At 38.3% G+C, this 18,309-nt stretch overlaps 1 pseudogene; it reads right to left on the bottom strand.

The window, feature by feature from the left end:
• Positions 1–578: 578 nt before the first annotated feature.
• On the bottom strand, positions 579–1,811 carry LOC136705047 (uncharacterized; annotated as a pseudogene).
• Between the last annotated feature and the right edge of the window lie 16,498 nt (positions 1,812–18,309).

Genomic DNA, 18,309 nt, shown 5'->3' with positions numbered 1-18,309 from the left:
ATGAATGAATGAAAAATTAATAATTGTACCTATGCTAAGTTGGAGAACCATGTGTCCAGCAAGGTGATTTAATTTATGGTCGTTAATTTGTTCCTATTTTTTTTTTTTTTTTTTTTTTTTTTTAGATATTCTTAGCACTTACTTACAAACATTGTGGTCGGAAACATGTTTTTAATTATCACCTTGTTAGTAATTTAAGGACATTTTAACCAAAATGTTAGTTCAATGAAGAAAAAAAAGATAAAGTAAAAGATAGTCCACTGGTATAAATGTGTTGACCAAACTATACATGAAACCTTTTATAGTAAGTTTCAGGCATATACAGATATGTCAAATTAAAAATAAATAAATAAGTAAATAAAAATAGAACACATGTCTTTACTCAACATGTAGTTTACTGTATTGCTATATGAGAACCTAGGGCTCCCATATGCCAAGTTAAATGTGTACTCAATTCTGGGCAACCATGTGGGGTGTTCTTCACATACATTGGTCAGGCCTACACTACTGCTCATATTATATAGTGAACATTTTGCCACAATTATTTGACCAAAATATCTAGACATGAGTTCTGGAAATCACATTATTCTCCACTTGTATTTCTTCCTCTCAGAAGCCTGTTCCACAAAAACTCTCCCATGGCTGGTTTTGGCATTCCTCTACAGATCATCTTCATTTACTGCACTATTAACACACTTGGGGGTAACAATATAGGGGTAGTCATTAGAGATATATGCAGTAGCTCCCAAAAGGTCAGGTATCCCCATCAACTGCTGCCAGTTCTCTAAAATGTTGAGGCCCTTAACATTCATGCATCATGCACTTTCCCTGGCACACCAAATATCTAGGGAGCAGGGAATATTTACAATGCCCTGCAGGAGAAGTGAATATAAACATTTTCTCTTGAGATAATCCCTTCCTCTAACTGCTGGACTCTGAATTTTTATATGGCACGCATCAATCGCACCAACAATATCCCTAATGCTACAAACACATTGAAACACAGCTGAACTAATTCTCTCATCACACTTAATGGGCTAATTAATGTAAACTTTGGCTAGCAAACAAGTCAGTTTCAGAACCTCCTGGAAAATATTATCAGCTTTTGGAGACCTGAAATTTATCTGAAATTTCTTAAAATCCATTCGGATTTTCCATAAACCATAGAAATATGAAAGCCTTTTTAACCACAGGACCTCCAGGCTAATGGTCAACTATTAGTCTGTTATATTTTTTAGTTTATCAGCAGAGATAAAACTGTTCTCTGGAGGTACACTTATGCCTTTGAAAGTGGTAATTGTCCATACTCAACAGCAGGATCCATTCAGAACCTTCTTCAAAACTTAAGAACTTCAGAATTTTCACTGTGTAGTATTGTAGAATGACATTCTGAGAAAGACAGACACACAAATACTTCTCAGTTGTGATTTCCATATATAATTGATGTAGATATTTTGTACTATAAACTGGTTGTACTTCTGTTAGTACAAAGGATCAATGCTAGCATAATTTAAGTTATAATTCTAACATAATTTTGAGAGTAGAGAGGTATATACCCTGCAAACATGTCATTTCTGCGTCGGACAAACTTGCCTCATTTGGCTCACAGGACGGACCTCGACTTGACTGCTTCGCAATGTCAGCTCGCACTTCTGCTCTGATACTGATTCATTCTGCTGATACTCTGCTTCACATTTGGAGCCGCGTTCAGCAGTCATCAAGCCAGCCGGGCCTACTTCTCTGCGGCGCGTTCCGGTCTTTTCCGAGAGCGGCTTATACTCTCTCCTGCTTCTGCTACGGGACTGCCTCATGTTTAGGGAACGCGAATCTGCCCATTGATCCACCTGCAAGTTCTTAAGCGCAACTGCTCCTGACTGTGCTGTTCTCTTGTTTATCCTCCCGAAGTGCCATGCGTGAAACGTGGCCTCGAGCCTCCTAGTTCCTCCTTTCTGGCTGAACAGCCTCGATGTTCCAGTAACGTGCTCTGAAACAACAGCGTCCCCTTCCCCAAGATTATTCAATTTTGAAAAAATTGCAACAGAAAGCAGGTAGGACTTGATCATTCATTCTGAACTTCTTTCCTCTGAACACTGCTTTGATTGACAGCATTGCACCCATTTAGACACACCCCCTCTCTTCTGTGCTCTCTCCTCTCCTGTCCCTCCTTCCTCCTGTCTTTTTCTATCTCTACATATCATCTCAACACCCTCCCTTCATCATCCCACCCTCTCCCTCTGCAGCAGCTGCCACTCCATGCTTCAATCTTTCTAGCTTGCTCCCCTCCACAGGTGCTGCTGCAGGCCAGTCTCCTGCCCAGCACTCACTTCTGGGCACTCTACACAGTCTCCTCACTGCACAGCTTCCTCGTCATAGATTCACTCCCATCATCCCACCCTCCACCCATCCTCCCAAGCAGCACCCTGCATCCACTATAAAACTCTCTCTCTCTCCTGCTGGATCATACTACTTGCCTCCCTGCTCTCAGTTATGCTGCTACAAGCCCTAGCTTTTCAGCTTGTGCTTTCTTCTACCACTGATCTTCTTCTCTCTCCTTTCTGGTTATGCACCTCCCAACCTCTGCTTTCATCCCTCACTCTGTTCTCAGGTATTGCTGTGGACCTTCATCCCATTCTCTTCTCTGTGCAGCCATGCTGCTGCCAGCTTCTAACTTTCCAGCTTGTGCCACCTTCTTTCATATCTGTAGTAATTGACTTTCAGGGCAGCTACTAATCCACTTTCTGCTGGCCCAATGATCTTAGTCATTTTAACCCCTTTTCACTCACTTACACACTACTCACAATCCAGGGCACCAACCAAACCCTCGACCTGTCCATTCTGTATCACTTAATGACTAGTATACCTGTAAAGTTTGGATTATGGCTTCATACGCTTTCATAAGCCACCCTGAACTCCTACCCAAAAACTTGAGTTCACCTCTATGCCTTTACGGGCATGGTTTGTAGCAAACAGATTTTTTTAAATAACTTAGCAACATGTACAACATTTTTTGTGAGATAATAGGACTTAAAGGCAGCAAGAGAACAATAGATTCTTCAGCATTAACTGCGACAACATATGGGTGTCTAGCTAAAGAGGCTCAAAGATGAGCAAAGATTAAAACGTTATGGCACACTGCTTTCTGAATTGAAAACTGAAAGGAGTATTTCATGATGTATTCTTAGGCAGTGGTTAGTCTGATTGTGAAGTGTGTTCACTATGATCTGAACCTGCTGAAACAGTGGACATTCCATGACCCTTTGCTGTCACTGTTCATGTATTCTACAGATCTGCCTCTGTCATAATTAAAACAGACAGCAGCCCTGTGAATATCATCGCTTTGGTTCTAAGGATCACAAATAGAACCAGTTCAAGAACCAGAGTTAATTTGGTCAAAAAGGGCTCTCAGACACTAAATGGTCACTGAGGTGGTATTTCTTATATCACCTTACATATATGGAAAATTACCTCTGAGGGTAGGTCTTCTCTTTAGTAGTTCTTTAATATTGTACAATATTCCACTGCTTATATATTTTTAAAAATGTGTATTGGTTCCTTATACCCCATTTATTACGTTATGTATGTTTATACATCAGAAGAACAAAGCAATACCTGTAGAATACACTTTTGTTGACACTGTAATGTGTGGACAATCACATTTTTCTCTCTATTCTGGATGCTATGTGTTTTGGTGTGCTGTCTATTTTATGTCATGTCCAGTGGCACCAAACACATCTACAGTAACAGTAATGTAATACAGATAGAGAAGCAGTGCATTGTGCCAGTAAATGGTATTAACATCTACATAAACCATATCCAACCATGGGTTCAAGTATTTAATTCATCACTAAATAAAAGATCCTGTGGGCCAGTGTCTATGGGTGGTACTGGACTGCATGCAGGTGTTAGTGTTTTAGTGGCTCACATAAAATAAATCCAACAGCAACGTGTGTGATCTCATGGTCTGATGTAATGGACTTTCTATGAAAAGGCAGGAGTGTGAGGTAAAGAAAAAAATCTAATGAAAACTAAGTCATATAAATACATGCATAAATATGCAGAGGTTGTTATGGGACAAGAATGGAATGTTTTTCATTTTCACCTTGAAAGAACCTTCATTTCCAGATTTTTATGAGAGACTGAAAAACGCTTTTGGTGCCTTTGTGACGATTTTGGAACCAACACTTTCAGAAAAAAACACTGCACAATAATTCTTCTGGAGCATGACATCAATCTTTGGTTGACTGTGGCAGCCATTTTGGCTAAACAGATGTCTAATGAAGTAAATGTTTCAAACACAAACTGGTAGACACATGCACCAGACTTACCTGCCAGTCCCATAGATCAGACTGCATAATGCCAAGGACAGGCTACTGCGGTACAATTACAGAGCCATCAAAAATCAAAAGTTCATTAAGATGTTAGAAAATATTACCACAGTATCATTGTCCTGAATAATTCAACTTAGACTCAAAAGAGGGAAATAGGAGTGATATTTACATTTTGTTTTCACATTTTTTCCATGTAGAAGACTACGTCCATTATGCATTTAATTCAACAAGTAGGAAATTGAGTTGGCTTATTTTGTGGTATATAGTAAACTCCTTGTTTTTGTAGCAGTTTTTGAATTCCAAGTGCTCTACTTCCTGCAGTCATTACAGTGAACTGCATTTCTATAGGGTTCATGGAGCAGAGGATCTGATATTCAGCTTTAAGTGTGCCTGTGCCAAGCCCCTCAGCGCCTTGCTATTTCCTGTAATTACACTGGCTGTTACAGCACAGATACTTAAGAGATTGTGCACTATTGAATGTGAGTGTTTTACAGTTGGCCAAACCATAGCCACATAATGGGACTGCATTTCATTGATATAATCATGTTGTTTCACAGCTATTAAAGCAATTGATTATTAAAAGCTTACCACTGATGGCATGTACACACATGACACAGGTTTTACAGTGTTTTGCCATGCACCAAGTAATTTCCGTTTACATTTGATGCTTTAAGTGCAAGCTGTTACTCAACAACTATATATACTTTATTTATTTTGAGAAATGTTGATGGAACCCAGAATAAAATAATGCATGTTCCTCAAAAGGACCAAAAGGGAAATGATAACAATATTTTCAGGCAAAGATTATAAATTAACATGACACATTTCCATTCATTATGATAGAGACAGAGAGAATGAGTGAGAGTGAATGTGTGAGTGTGTGTTGCCCTGTGAAGGACTGGCACCCCCCCTCCCCCAGGGTGTGTTCCCGCCTTGCCCCCGGTGATTCCAGGTAGGCTACGGACCCACTGCGACCCTGAACTGGATAAGTGCTTACAGACACTGAATGGATGAATAAGAAATTGGTTAGACTGTTCTACCCTGACCGCGACCCTGAACTGGATAAGCGGTTACAGATAATGAATGAATGAATGAATGAATGAATGAATGAATGAATGTTCTACCCTGTTTTTTCCCCACCACCATTGTAAAGGATTTGTCTTTGGTACATTTCTCTACAATTAACCATTTTATATCAAAACACTAATGAAAATCTGAAAAAAAATTAAAATAAAAACATGTTATTTTAATTAAATCACTTTACAGCCTACTTGGCAGCTATAGGTAGGTTTTTGAACATTAGCAGCCTACATACATGTTATGAATGTGTGTCCTACTTTTTAAGTTACCATTAAATGGTTATAATAACTGTGTTAAGGATTAGTAAGGTTTTTTGCCATCTTCTTGTCCATTAATTATTTTGAAGGACTAGAAGATAAGGTTGACATTGAGTGTAGAAATTTTTGGTTGGAGGTCTGTTCTTGGAACAGTAGCAACATTTTAAATACTCTAGTAGCACTGCTGTATCTGATCCATATTGTGTGGCAATATGTGAATCTCTATTATTTTCACCAAGATCTCCTGTCCAATGCGAATCCACCAAAAACTATACTGACATCCATTGGTTAAATTACATTACTTCAAAAATTAATCCAAAATTTGTTTTGGGACATTACTCCAAAAACAAATTTTAGATATGACTAGTCTACTTTGCTGTACATTAACAACAAGGCAACTGGTTAGACCAACACTGCTAGTCAGTCTTGCATTTTTTGGTCCTAAATGAACCAAAATTGTGAATGCAAATTTAAACCTTATTACACAAAACAAGTGGCGTCTCTGTCTGCTTATCTTTATCACAGGAAATCATTGCTCCTCTTTGTGTTCAAATCCTTGGCCTCCATCAATGCCGAGTATACCTGATCTACAGAGGGCAGCAGGGTCATCATTTTAAATTAAGTTAACCAGATAAATATTGTGCTCACCCTTAGACCTTCTTTATTACCTTGTTTCATTGATGTTGGTGGCCAGTTAAAATGGTCCATTCCAAGGTGACACTGGACTCTATTGTCCCCACCTGGGCCCTGTAAGTAAGATCTGCCAATGGAGCCTCTCAGCCATTATCTGAGAGAATGGAACATTGATCCACCATTTACAGCAACTCTGAATTATCCTTGGCTTGGCTTGGCCTTGTTTGGTAATTTGATATCAGTAAGCCAATAGCAGTAGGCCTCTGGGGTCAGGAAGCTCATTAGGGCGTGGGGGTAGACCAGGTGGGACAGATCCTTCAAAGGTGGTGTATGGAAGAGCACCAGAATCAAAGGTGAAGTTAGTAATGTCACAGTCATTATTGTATGTTTCATAACAGAGTAGATTTAGCTATAATCTGACATATTAAAATACCTTTTACATGTTGGTTAACTTATTCAAAAGTTCAGAATCATTGTTTCAGTTAATATTTGTAAATATATTACTAATGTTAAGTTTGACAAAACTAAACTAAACTTATTTAAGGCACACCCACTGTGAACACAACTGTGCAGGCACAGTTTGTGTAATGTCCATAGAAAGAATGAAATTAAGGACTTGAGCCTGTGGTCACAGTGTCAAAATCCAAAGTTTATAAAACTCAACCAGCACTGAGCTAGGGAACAATGGAACTGCATTCTCTGCAGTTAAGGAGCTCCAGCTAATATCTCTGGGAAATCTGGAATAGTGTTTGAGATCCAGAAATAATCATCTCACATCACTTCTTGTCCCCTCTAATATTCTTGTGGCTGAATGCAATCAAATCTTTATAGAAGTGTTACATGAAGTGTAAAGCATTTCCAGATGAATATATGACAGTGCACCACAAATAGGACAATCTTCCAAATAATAACTTTCATTTCAAATGAAAACGGAAATTAAATTTGGAACTGGTATCCACAAATATTTTGACCATTTCAGGATGGTTTCCCAGACAGCGTTTAAGCCTAGTCATTGACTACACTGCATTTTGAAGTGTGATTGTTCATTGAAAGGAGAATTTAGTCTGGGACTAAGATTTGTTCGTGTCTTGAAAACCAGACCGATGTCTAGTGTAATGAATTGAATGATAGTGGCTAGACACAAGTAATGGTTAATTTTCAAGTAGCTACTTTAAGCTTGATCCTCCCCAATATTTGATTAGCGTTTTTTCAAAATAAAAGGTATTCTATGTATAATATTTACTTATAAGTTAACTGTCAATTTATTCATTTCCCAGTCTTAATGGAATTATTTGAGCTTTGTGTACATGTCTGGACATTTGTTTTTATTTATTTACTTAAAAATGTTCTTGAAAACCTTCTTAAAAATGTTTAAAAAAAAAAAAAAACAAAGCATTTAATAGTAGTGCACTGTTTGAGACACTATGTCATATTTTGAATGTCAATGCATTTCATTATGGGGCAGCATAATGATACTGCATGGAGGGTCGCTGCCACACAGTTCCAGGGTCTTGAGGTCTGGTGTGTTCTCCCTGTGTCTGTGTGGGTGTGCTCCATGTGCTCTTCCACTAAAACTCAAAAAGACATTTTGGAAGATTGACTGGCTATGTGACATTGTCTGCAGATTTTCTAAGAATGCTGTTTTTGTTTTCGATTTTTGGTAGAATTAATATATACTTAATATATTTAATTAATGATATATTTATTCTTATAATATTTTTAAGTAAATTAGACATAATTGGTTCTTATTGACTTTGTGAAGCTTCTAGTAAGCAATAAGTGTTTAGAAGAGAAAAGATGAGAACCATCAACGTCTTCAAAAAGTTGAGCTTGCCAACATAAAAATGTCATTTTCTGCACAATATGGATGAAGAATGCTCCTGTTTTTGCAAATCATATAGATTTCCATTTACATGTATCATGTACATATAACCAAAGAGAAGAAATTAATTGTACAAAGCCTTCTAAAGCAAGTGGATACTGCATTGTAGGGCTATTATGACAAGGGCTCCTTATAAATTATACATTTTTATCTATTCTTACAGTCCACAGTCTCACACATCATTATAGTCACAAAATAGAGAAAAAAACAGGGTGGTGGTTAAAAGAGGATGGCTCTGAAAAGTCATAAGAAACATAATTTCTGTGATAAATAAAATGAGACTAAACATTTGTGGTTTGCTCCTCAAGATCTCATTTGCAAAAATCTGTACTGTTTACAGTTGGCAGATCATTTGCCAGATCTGTTCATTCTTGAGAATCGTTGCTCTAGTGGTTTATTTCTTCTCCCGATGTCCATAAATATTTACACACACACACCATTAAACAAATCCAAATTCCATTAGAAGAATAAACAGACATATATGTATTCTTTTAAGCAGGCACATGCAAGATTAAACAAAGGCCTCTCTGACAAAAGGGTTCAACCAAATGGCGCCATATGGTCAGCGCTCTGGGCCGAAGTTCAAATGTCGAAGTTTCGTCTTTGCATGACAGCAGTTCATTTCTCCAGCTTCACCCACAAACACTGCACATATGTAGCCCTTTGTAAACCACTGGCAGAGCACACATGAAGTTCGTCATTTATTTTTTCCTTCCCAAAGAAATGGAAATTAAATAAAATGGTGGTTTAGAGAGAAGTGGAGTAAGGCATTCCTAAATCTGTTGAACATGGAAGAATGCAAAGGGGATTCTTCTTGGTTTTGTAAACAAATTCATCTGTTATAGAGATTGTACAGAGTGGGTGTGAGACAGTATTCATGTTATTTTGGCCTCATTTATTCTTATACTTTATCATTCTAAACACATGCATGTTAATTTTCTTTTCATTGTTAAGTTATATTTTCACCATGTGTGTGCACTTTGGAAGATGTAGAAAAATCAGCATCATTCCTCCTTATGTAACATTGTGGCCATTTACATTTCAATGAAATCATCATTATGATGTTTGTTCATCCATGAATAAGAGCTGAGGAGCAGTGGAATGACTGTGTGTGTGTTGTGAATTACATGTGCACACACTAACCACCTCAGCATTCTAAGGCTGGAATACAGGACCAAAAATCTCTCACAGAGACATTAGCTAACCACTGGCAAGCAAAAAAAAATATATAAAATTAAAAACTAGAGGGTTTTCCATAATTTAGACACATGATACACTGCATATCCACAGCGTGTTCACTCCCTCATCTACTTTTCTCCACATTCTCACGCAGACGCTCAGAGGCTCCTGGCCCTTGAAAAATGCTGGTTTGTGAGGGAAGTGAGGCCATTAGTGGTGGCTGGGCCCATTACTGGTTCCGGAGCAGTGGCACCACGTTGTCTGTGTATAGCGGGTCGAGGAGGCCTCAGAGATAGCATCTCAGCAGGCCCACTGAAACTCAAGCAGTCTCCTGCTAATCACCCCATAATCCCACTACTCTGGAGTACAGGATTTATGGGGGCTTCTTAGTGGAGGAAGTGACATTCTACCCAGTGTACAAATGAGAGGAGGTTGCAATTATGGGCTGGTGACTGTTGGTTAGCCATGAAAGATACATAATTATAGACATACATATATGATAACCACACTGTTAATATTTGTATGCACAAATATACTATACACAGGCACAAATATACTATACTAAGTATGTACTCTATTCATTTTTAAACTCCTGTACAATATAATCAGATGTATACAGTCTTCAAAATGTGGTGTTGCCAATCATGTGGTATGCCACATACATACAGCTAAAATGTGGAACGTCTTTTGGAACAAAGCTTTGAGTTGATTTACCCTTCCTTCATTTTTATAAAGCATAGATAGTAAACATAAATATTTACTGTTGTCTAAGACTACACAGAACGATTACTATATTGGGAATACTTACCTGGTATCTACACATTTTATCAGCTCCACTGACAATACAGGAGCATTTTGTATTTCTACAATTACTGATTGCAGTCCACCTGTTTCTATGAATAGTTTCGCATCCCCATTTCATCCTGCTCTTCAATGGTCAGGACCCCCACACTACCACCACTGAGCAGTTATGATTTGGGTGATGGATTGTTTTGAGCGGTACAGTGATACAGATGTGGTGTTGGTCTGTTAGTTGTTGTGTTATTCTGGTAACAGTGGATCAGACACCGCAGTGCTGCTATAATTTTTAAAGCCCTTAGGGTCACTGCTGGACTGAAAATAGTCCACCAACGAGAAATACCCAGTCAACAGTATCCAGTGTCCATTGATCAAGGACTAGAGGACGACCAACACGAACTGTGCAGCAACAGATGAGCTACTGTCTTTGACTTTACATCTGCAAGGTGGACCAAAAGGTAGGTGTGTCTAACAGAGCAGACAACTGTGGAGTGTTTAAAATCTCAAGCAGCATTGCCGTGTATGTTTAACTTGTACCAATGCACATGCTAACACATCACCACCGTGTAAGTGTCACTGCAGCGCTGAGAATATTCCACCACCCAAATCATACCTGCCCTACATCTCAAAAGCACTGTTCCTCAGGGTTTGGGTGTTTATATCCACAAAAAATCATGAAAAAACGCAAACAGACAAAGCTTCGTCCTGGTATTTTGTGAAACTACATCTATTGGAGTGACATATGAAATGGCACAATCGAGCCGCCCCTTGGGTGGAGTTATTGTGTGTGGAAGCAAACAAGTGATAATGAGCCACAAATGAATATTTGAAAACACATTGAAACACATTGCCCATGAGAGAAGTCAGCAAAGACTGGCCTGTAGGCTTGAGCTGACAGTAACTCTGATAACTACTCTGTACAATTTTGTACATTTATTTTTAGAAGAAAAGTACCTCAGAGCACACAACACATCAAACCTTGAGTAGGATGGGGTTAGCTGATAGCAGAAAACCTCATCTGGCTTTCAATGCTGTCAGTCAAGAACAGAAAGCTGAGGTTGCTAGACAGTTGAAGACAGAAAAATGCACAGACACAACATGCCTTATGTCTACAGTCAAGGCAGATAAAAGTGGTGTAATATTGTTGGAAATGTTTTCTTGCCACTACTTAGGCCTGTTAATTATGGAGAGTTTTCTGTGACAATATTATCTAATTAAATGAATAAAGAAAGAATTATTTAAAAGGAGAATTATTTAGTAATATATGTAGTAGTAGGTAGTGTCGCAGTCACACAGCTCCAGGGACCTGGAGGTCGTGGGTTCGAATCCTGCTCCGGGTAACTGTCTGTGAGGAGGTGTGCTCTCCCCGTGGCCGTGTGGGTTTCCTCCGGGTGCTCCGGTCTCCTTTCACAGTCCAAAAACACATGTTAGTAGATGGATTGGTGACTCAAAAGTGTCCGTAGATGTGAGTGTGTGTTGCCCTGTGAAGGATTGGCACCCCCTCCAGGGTGTATTCCCACCTTGCGCCCAATAATTCAAGGTAGGCTCTGGACCCACCGTGACCCTGAACTGGATAAGTGCTTACAGTTAATGAATGAATGAATAATTGATTATTGAATCAGTGAGCGTGTCTATCTTCAATCCTGTCAGATTGAGCATACAGTTTGATCACATAGTTTTGATTCATATTTCTGTCTACTAATAGTAGATTGATAATGATTATGACTAATGATAATGATTTAAGAAGGCAATGCTGCAATGCCACAGTTTATTTGACTTTTGTTGCTGACTATGTGAGGCATTTCATGGACCCAGTTCAGCAATTCTTCTAATTATTTCATTGTTCTACAATGTCACTGGATCTGAGGCCAAAAGTACAGAGATTCGCAGTATGAATGGTCACCAGAAAAATCTATAAAACTCTATAAAAATATCTAAAATGCTTTCAACATCTTTTCAAATCCATGCCATGAAGAGTTAAGGGTGTTTTAAGCACAAAAGAAGTCAGACCCAGTAATAACTGAATGTTTCTTGTTGAGAGTATATATACACATATATACACAGGTATATATACATATGCTACATATACATATACCTATTGATATACTAACACCTAGGTACATGAGCACACATACAAAGTATACACACAAGAACTAATAATATAAACTTTTATACATTTGATTTATATGCTGCTGCATTTCCTTTACAAAAAACTTTTTGCTAAAGGGTCTAGACATCAGCCAGAAGTGTGGTAAAAAAAAAAAAAACGTGTGGCAAATCCGGACATGTTTAATTTTCTTTGTGTGCTTGTGCTCATTAGGTTTTGGTTGAGTGTGTGTATTTATGGGTGTGAGAGAGTATGTGTGAGAATTGTATGTGAGTGAGTGTGTTGTTCATATGTATGTGGTTTAGGGTTCTGTTTGAGTTGGCCATTTAGATTTAGAGGAAAAATAACAGTTCTTTTTAAGCAAACACATATTTCACATGATCTACCCCAGAGCCGGAGGGAGCCCAAACATCCTTTGTCATAAATTTTCTTCTTAACTTATAATGCTACACACACACACACACACATAAAATAAGCATGCAACACACGCTCTTATTAAACTGTAAATCATTCTAAATGATTAGGTAACTAGTGAAGTAGGTCTAATTCTGAGGTCTTTGAGATCTAATTCTGCAGCATATTTATAAAAATAAAATGTCATCTGGAATCCAACATTTTTTCTGCAACTGTTGCTAACTGCTTGTTGTTTGTGATCCATGCTCAAGCTACTTTAATAAATGCCTTAGAAAGTCCCCATAGCAAAAGTAAGGAAGTTGAAAGTAAAAGGTCCAGAGGTGCTGGAAGGTCTGGCTTGTGTGTGGAACACATGTGTGTATGTTGGGTTTCAGTCCCCTGCAGGAGGCCCCTATAGCCTGTCATAATGATGAAAAACCAGCCTACTGACCTGTGTGCTATCAGGCTCTCTACTCTCTCCACCAAACTCTGCACACTTTTTACAGCACCCCATTCTCTCCACAGCACACTGTACATACACACTTCTTTTTCTGACTTTTTTTTAATGTCCCTGTGTCCCCTGCATCCTTTCCCTTCATTAGTGGCAGTTATTCCTGACATTTCCTCAAGCTTACATTTATGGTATTTTGCAGACACAAGTTACATTTTTTCCCTTCATGTTACATAGGCGGGCTAATGTAGTATTAGAAGTTTGATTAAGAACTTCTTGATTCAGAGCAGTGTTGATGCCTGAGCAGGGAATTGAACCCCATCCTGCTGCATGAAATGTAGTGTTACCCACTACTTTATGACAGCATGTATGATTTGTGCTTTAGGTTTTATTTCCCCATTAGGTAAATACTCCTGTATGCCAGGCCATGAAGGTAAGAATCATGTGGAAACAACAAAATGATCCGGTATGAACTCAGCCATGCTTCCCATAATACACAGTCCTTTTCTTATCAGACGGCAGGAAGAAAAGTCAGTCAGTGGAACCGATGCTGGTGGAGAAATGTGAAGGTGGGAGCACAAACATACACACACACACACACACACACCCACACACACACACACACACACACACACAGAGTTATCGCTTATCAGTAGCCTCCCTGTCTGGAGACTCTCCTTCTGGACTGCAATGGTAAAGTCATTAAGGATTTACTGTAGATTGAGTTCTACACAGATAACAGTTAATAAATTATTAGGAGTTATTCTAGGGCTGTATGGAAATACAAACATAATTTTTCTTGAAGCAAAAATTAAATTGAACCTGTAGATAAAATATATCTTTTTAATATACAAAACTTTTTTTTATTTCCCCATAAATGTCTTTTCAATTGTTTCAATTATTTACCAAATAAATCACTACTAAATTTGAAGAATATGTTTCAGCTTTATTAAATAATGCCTATGCAGTAAAAAAGGCTCCACAGAAGTTCCATTGCACATTGTAAGCTGAACTAATTCTGTGTGAACATCTGTCTGTATTCGCAGACACCCATTTGCCCAGTGTTTCTAAAGAAATAATGGGTAAAACTAGCACTTGGAGGGCCGCTAGTCATTTCATTGAGGAAATATGGAAAATATGAACTTTTCCAGAAAAAAAAACAAACAAACAAAAAGAAAACTTGCAATAAGAAAACACGGGAAAAACATGCCAGATTTGTATTTGTTTTTCTCCTTGCATTGCATGTAAACTATGTTCTGTACCAAAGAGTGCCCTACTCCCTAAATAGTGCACTGTAAAGATTAATAAAACTAATACTATTACACCATTGTGTACTTCAGAGGGTTGAGGAAGACGTGTTTGAAACCCTAGTGGTTTGGTGGTGTAATAGCGGAGTGACGCAGACACCAACATACAAATATAAACTATCACAATGGCAGAGAGCACTTACGCAGGCTACGGCATATGCTCTGCATTGAGTCATTGCAGAAGCGTAAACTGGCATTTAGTGTGTTCTCTGCACCAGAACATTTACTCATTTAGAAACACCAGGTAAATAGTAGTAAAATAAAGCCAAATCAAATCCGCACAAAATTTGAAAAAAAAAAAAGTCTGCCTTTGGTTTTACATTGTTTTGTTCAAGAAACATTTTCACTTGTTATAGTGCTGTGTTCGTTTGTCTCCTAGCAACGGTGGCACTGTTTGGAGCAAGGAGATTTGTTCAGACACATTACGGTTTTATTCACATATAAACCAAAAGAAACGGCATATCTTCATAATGTAGTGGAGTAAAAAGTAATATATTTGGCTTGAAATGTTGTGAAGTTAAAGCAAAAATTCGCCCAAAAAATAAATAAATACTGCACTAATATACATATACACGAAACCTGTACTCAAGTACAGTAACGAATTACATTTACTTAGTTACTGTCCACCACTGGTCTCAACTCCCATGGTTGTGTACAAGGCCATGCCAAGGCTGCACCTTTTCACCACTTCATGGACACAGGTGCAGCAAAGTTCTAGATTAATATTCAGTCTTCAGTAGCTCCTGTGTGGTTACCGTCTTCAATCCCAAACCTGATTTAACTTTCCCTGATTTCGAGGGTACTTTGGGTGTGAAATTAGAACAAAGAAGTAAGACAGAGCACCACACAGTGGCTGTCACTGATCCATTTCCCTTGAATGAAAACAAATCCATGTTGTGCTGGACCGTTGGAGCTTTATCTCTGAGACTGTTTCTATCTTTGACTGACGCTGTAACTTTCTGAGGCTTTTAAACCTGTATCACTAACTGTATCACCAGACATTTGTGTCTGCCTGCACAACCCCAGACGGAGGAAATGCAGCGTCCCAAGTTCCAGTGCCCTTGGGAAGGATTCAGTTGAAGGTCACTTAGGCAAGTTGGCTTACAGAGTCCAGAAAGTACATTATTCTATGGTGTTCCATTGTTTCTGATATTTTATTAAATAGTTTGTGTGTAGTTTATATATTCAGTAGCATTTAGTTTAGTTTTCTTGATGTTTTGTGTGCAAGGACACTGATTTTGAATCTACTATAGCAATCCAGAGTCTTGGCACGTCCTATCTGTATTTGCCCCCTTTGGTGGGCAGGCCTTTCCGCTAGTGTTTCTAAAGCTTTGTGTGCAAAGAGCAAACACAGATTTCTGTAAGTATTTTTAATAACCAATGTCTAAGCCACCTTTCACTCCAGTAGGGAAGTCTTAATCTATGCATTACCTACACACTATATATGATGTATTATTCTAATCTTAGCTACAAGTAGACAGTCAATATTTGGGGAAAGAGGCTTTGTTTCTTAAATTGATAAGAGAGGATTCCTTATGTGTATAATGAAATCATTCAATGTGCTATTTCAGGATAGATTTTTTTTTTTTTACAGGATGTAATTCAGTCCCTTACCCCAACCGCAAGGTCCAGTATGTTCATATCAGTCTAATACCTGTTACCGGATTAGAGCCACATCTAATCTCTTTCCATAAGGGAATTTTATTTGTCTCTCCACTTGGCCTATTTGACTCCCATGCCCCATGTCTCCCATGTTCCCTATAAATAAACAGAGCTTATTAATAGGATTTTGATTGTAAAAACATTCCAATACTTTGACAGTAATTAGCAGAGACTAAAATAAATAGCTTCTCCTGTTTGCTCAAATGTAGCAAATTCTGTCTTGACCCTATCCTGTTTCTCTCATATTTGACTCTCTTTTTATTTAAGGTCTTTTAGAATATATTTATAAGATATAAAGTCATTACAGACAGAGGCAGGTCATCTGTATCTTATCTACTTGATCTGCAGTGTAATAGATGATAAATCATGTATTGAAATCCTCCGTACCCACTCCACCTATACAGTACTCCATTTATGCGTTCACATGGGGGGCTCACTGTATTGAAAGCTATCCCAAACTGATTAGTATATGTGGAGCGGTAGTGGGCTATAAAACGCTTCAACAGCGAGTAAGAAACGGAACACACTCAAAAACTGCAGCTCAAAAACATACTGGAGGAAACATTTTACACATTGCCGATGTCCAATTAAAAACATTTTTAATTTACTACATCATTTGAATATAGCAGCTATCCTTCACACTGTGAGAACATTTTTATAGAAATGCTCCAAAATTACTTATAATAAAATCTTTTTGCACAGAGTTCCACGGAAAGTTAAGGTTTTTTCCTTCTACTTATAAAGTTTAATATTTTCAAGATACATGTTTTTCAATGGACAGCACTGAATAGGATAGGTTCTGACATCATTTTCAGTAAAACATTTTTTGGTTATTATCATAAGATGATCAAACAAATTTAAGCACGGTATTCTTCATTGTCTTTAAACAAACTTATAGAATGTATGATTAACTTAAACTTCATAAAGAAATAAAATTTACTTCACCTCAAACCTCTTTAACCGACAAACACACTATGAACACACAAGCATAAAAACCTACATATTTAAATAATCATTGTGCTCTTATATACTTGCCACTGTTACTCCTCGCTAGAGATGCTGGAATTAAAATAAAGCAGAAGACATAAGAACTATAATAAAGCAGAAGGCATAAAGGAGGAGAAGGGAATTGTTTGGGAAAGGCTGAGTAAAACCCCCAAACACAGAAGTAATCCCTAAAAAACACCTGCAATGTCCCAGGGGGAGCTGCAAGGCAAGCTGGAAGATCCTCAGTCAGTCCCAAGCCTACCCATTCCTCAGCAGCCATCTGAAAAAATTAGGAAAGATGAGGTTAATTTATTGAGACCTGTGTTTCATGCTTGGCTCATGGAGAGACTGCTTGGCTCCTGGCTTTTCCCCAGTGCAGCAGGTGTCAAACGTCTGCTATCAAGCCACAGCTCGTGTTTATGCTATCAAGCCACAGCTCGTGTTTATAGTCCAGCACTATGTAGCTCTTAAGAAGAGATTATGTCAGTGGCTGGCTCTGAATTGGAGGGGTGCACTTCATGCTGGAGTAAACAATGACTAGGCAGCAAGGAGGCCCCTACTGCCATTGACCTACAAGCTATGGACTCTGTGATTGGTGGAAGACTCCCATATGGTGCTAGGCTCATTTCTACAGTGGTATCTGTATCGGTCAAATATCACCATGATATGGTTGAGCAAAAGGTCACTGTGAGCTCTTTGGAAGGTAAATTTCACAGAATTAACACCTACAAAGTTCATCTAAAGAGTAACTGCACCCCGCTGGTTTTAGCTAAATCCCCCAGTTCAACAAAAAATATGTTCAAAAATGCGAGGGGGATTTTGGGTTTTATATTGTAGCACCCTCCATTCATATATAATATATTATTTTTCTAAAACATCACAGCTTTCTGAACGTTTCTGAAATAGAATAATAAAAGAGTGTAATGAACTACCCTACTGTTTTGTGTATTTTTCTATGATACAAAAATGTGACAGTGCCACATTTCTCTGTAATTCACTACTACAGTTACAGCTAATATAAATATCACCATGGTTACCATGGACTCTTCCTGGATCTGGGCCTTGTCATGGCAGAAGTGCTTATGTTGGCTAATGACCTCCAGGGCTGGATTGAAGATTGAAGACACAATCCATGAAGCAAATTTATGATTAAAACAAACAGAATAACACAGTGTACCCTGCCATGGAGTGGATTATTGGAACCTGTCACTAGAGTCAAGCCTGAGGGTGCTGTCAGGTCTCACA

The sequence above is a fragment of the Hoplias malabaricus genome, chromosome 8, assembly GCF_029633855.1.
Source record: "Hoplias malabaricus isolate fHopMal1 chromosome 8, fHopMal1.hap1, whole genome shotgun sequence".
Lineage (NCBI taxonomy): Eukaryota > Metazoa > Chordata > Actinopteri > Characiformes > Erythrinidae > Hoplias > Hoplias malabaricus.
Note: the sequence above shows the minus strand (reverse complement) of the source record. Positions and strands in the feature narration are given on the sequence as shown.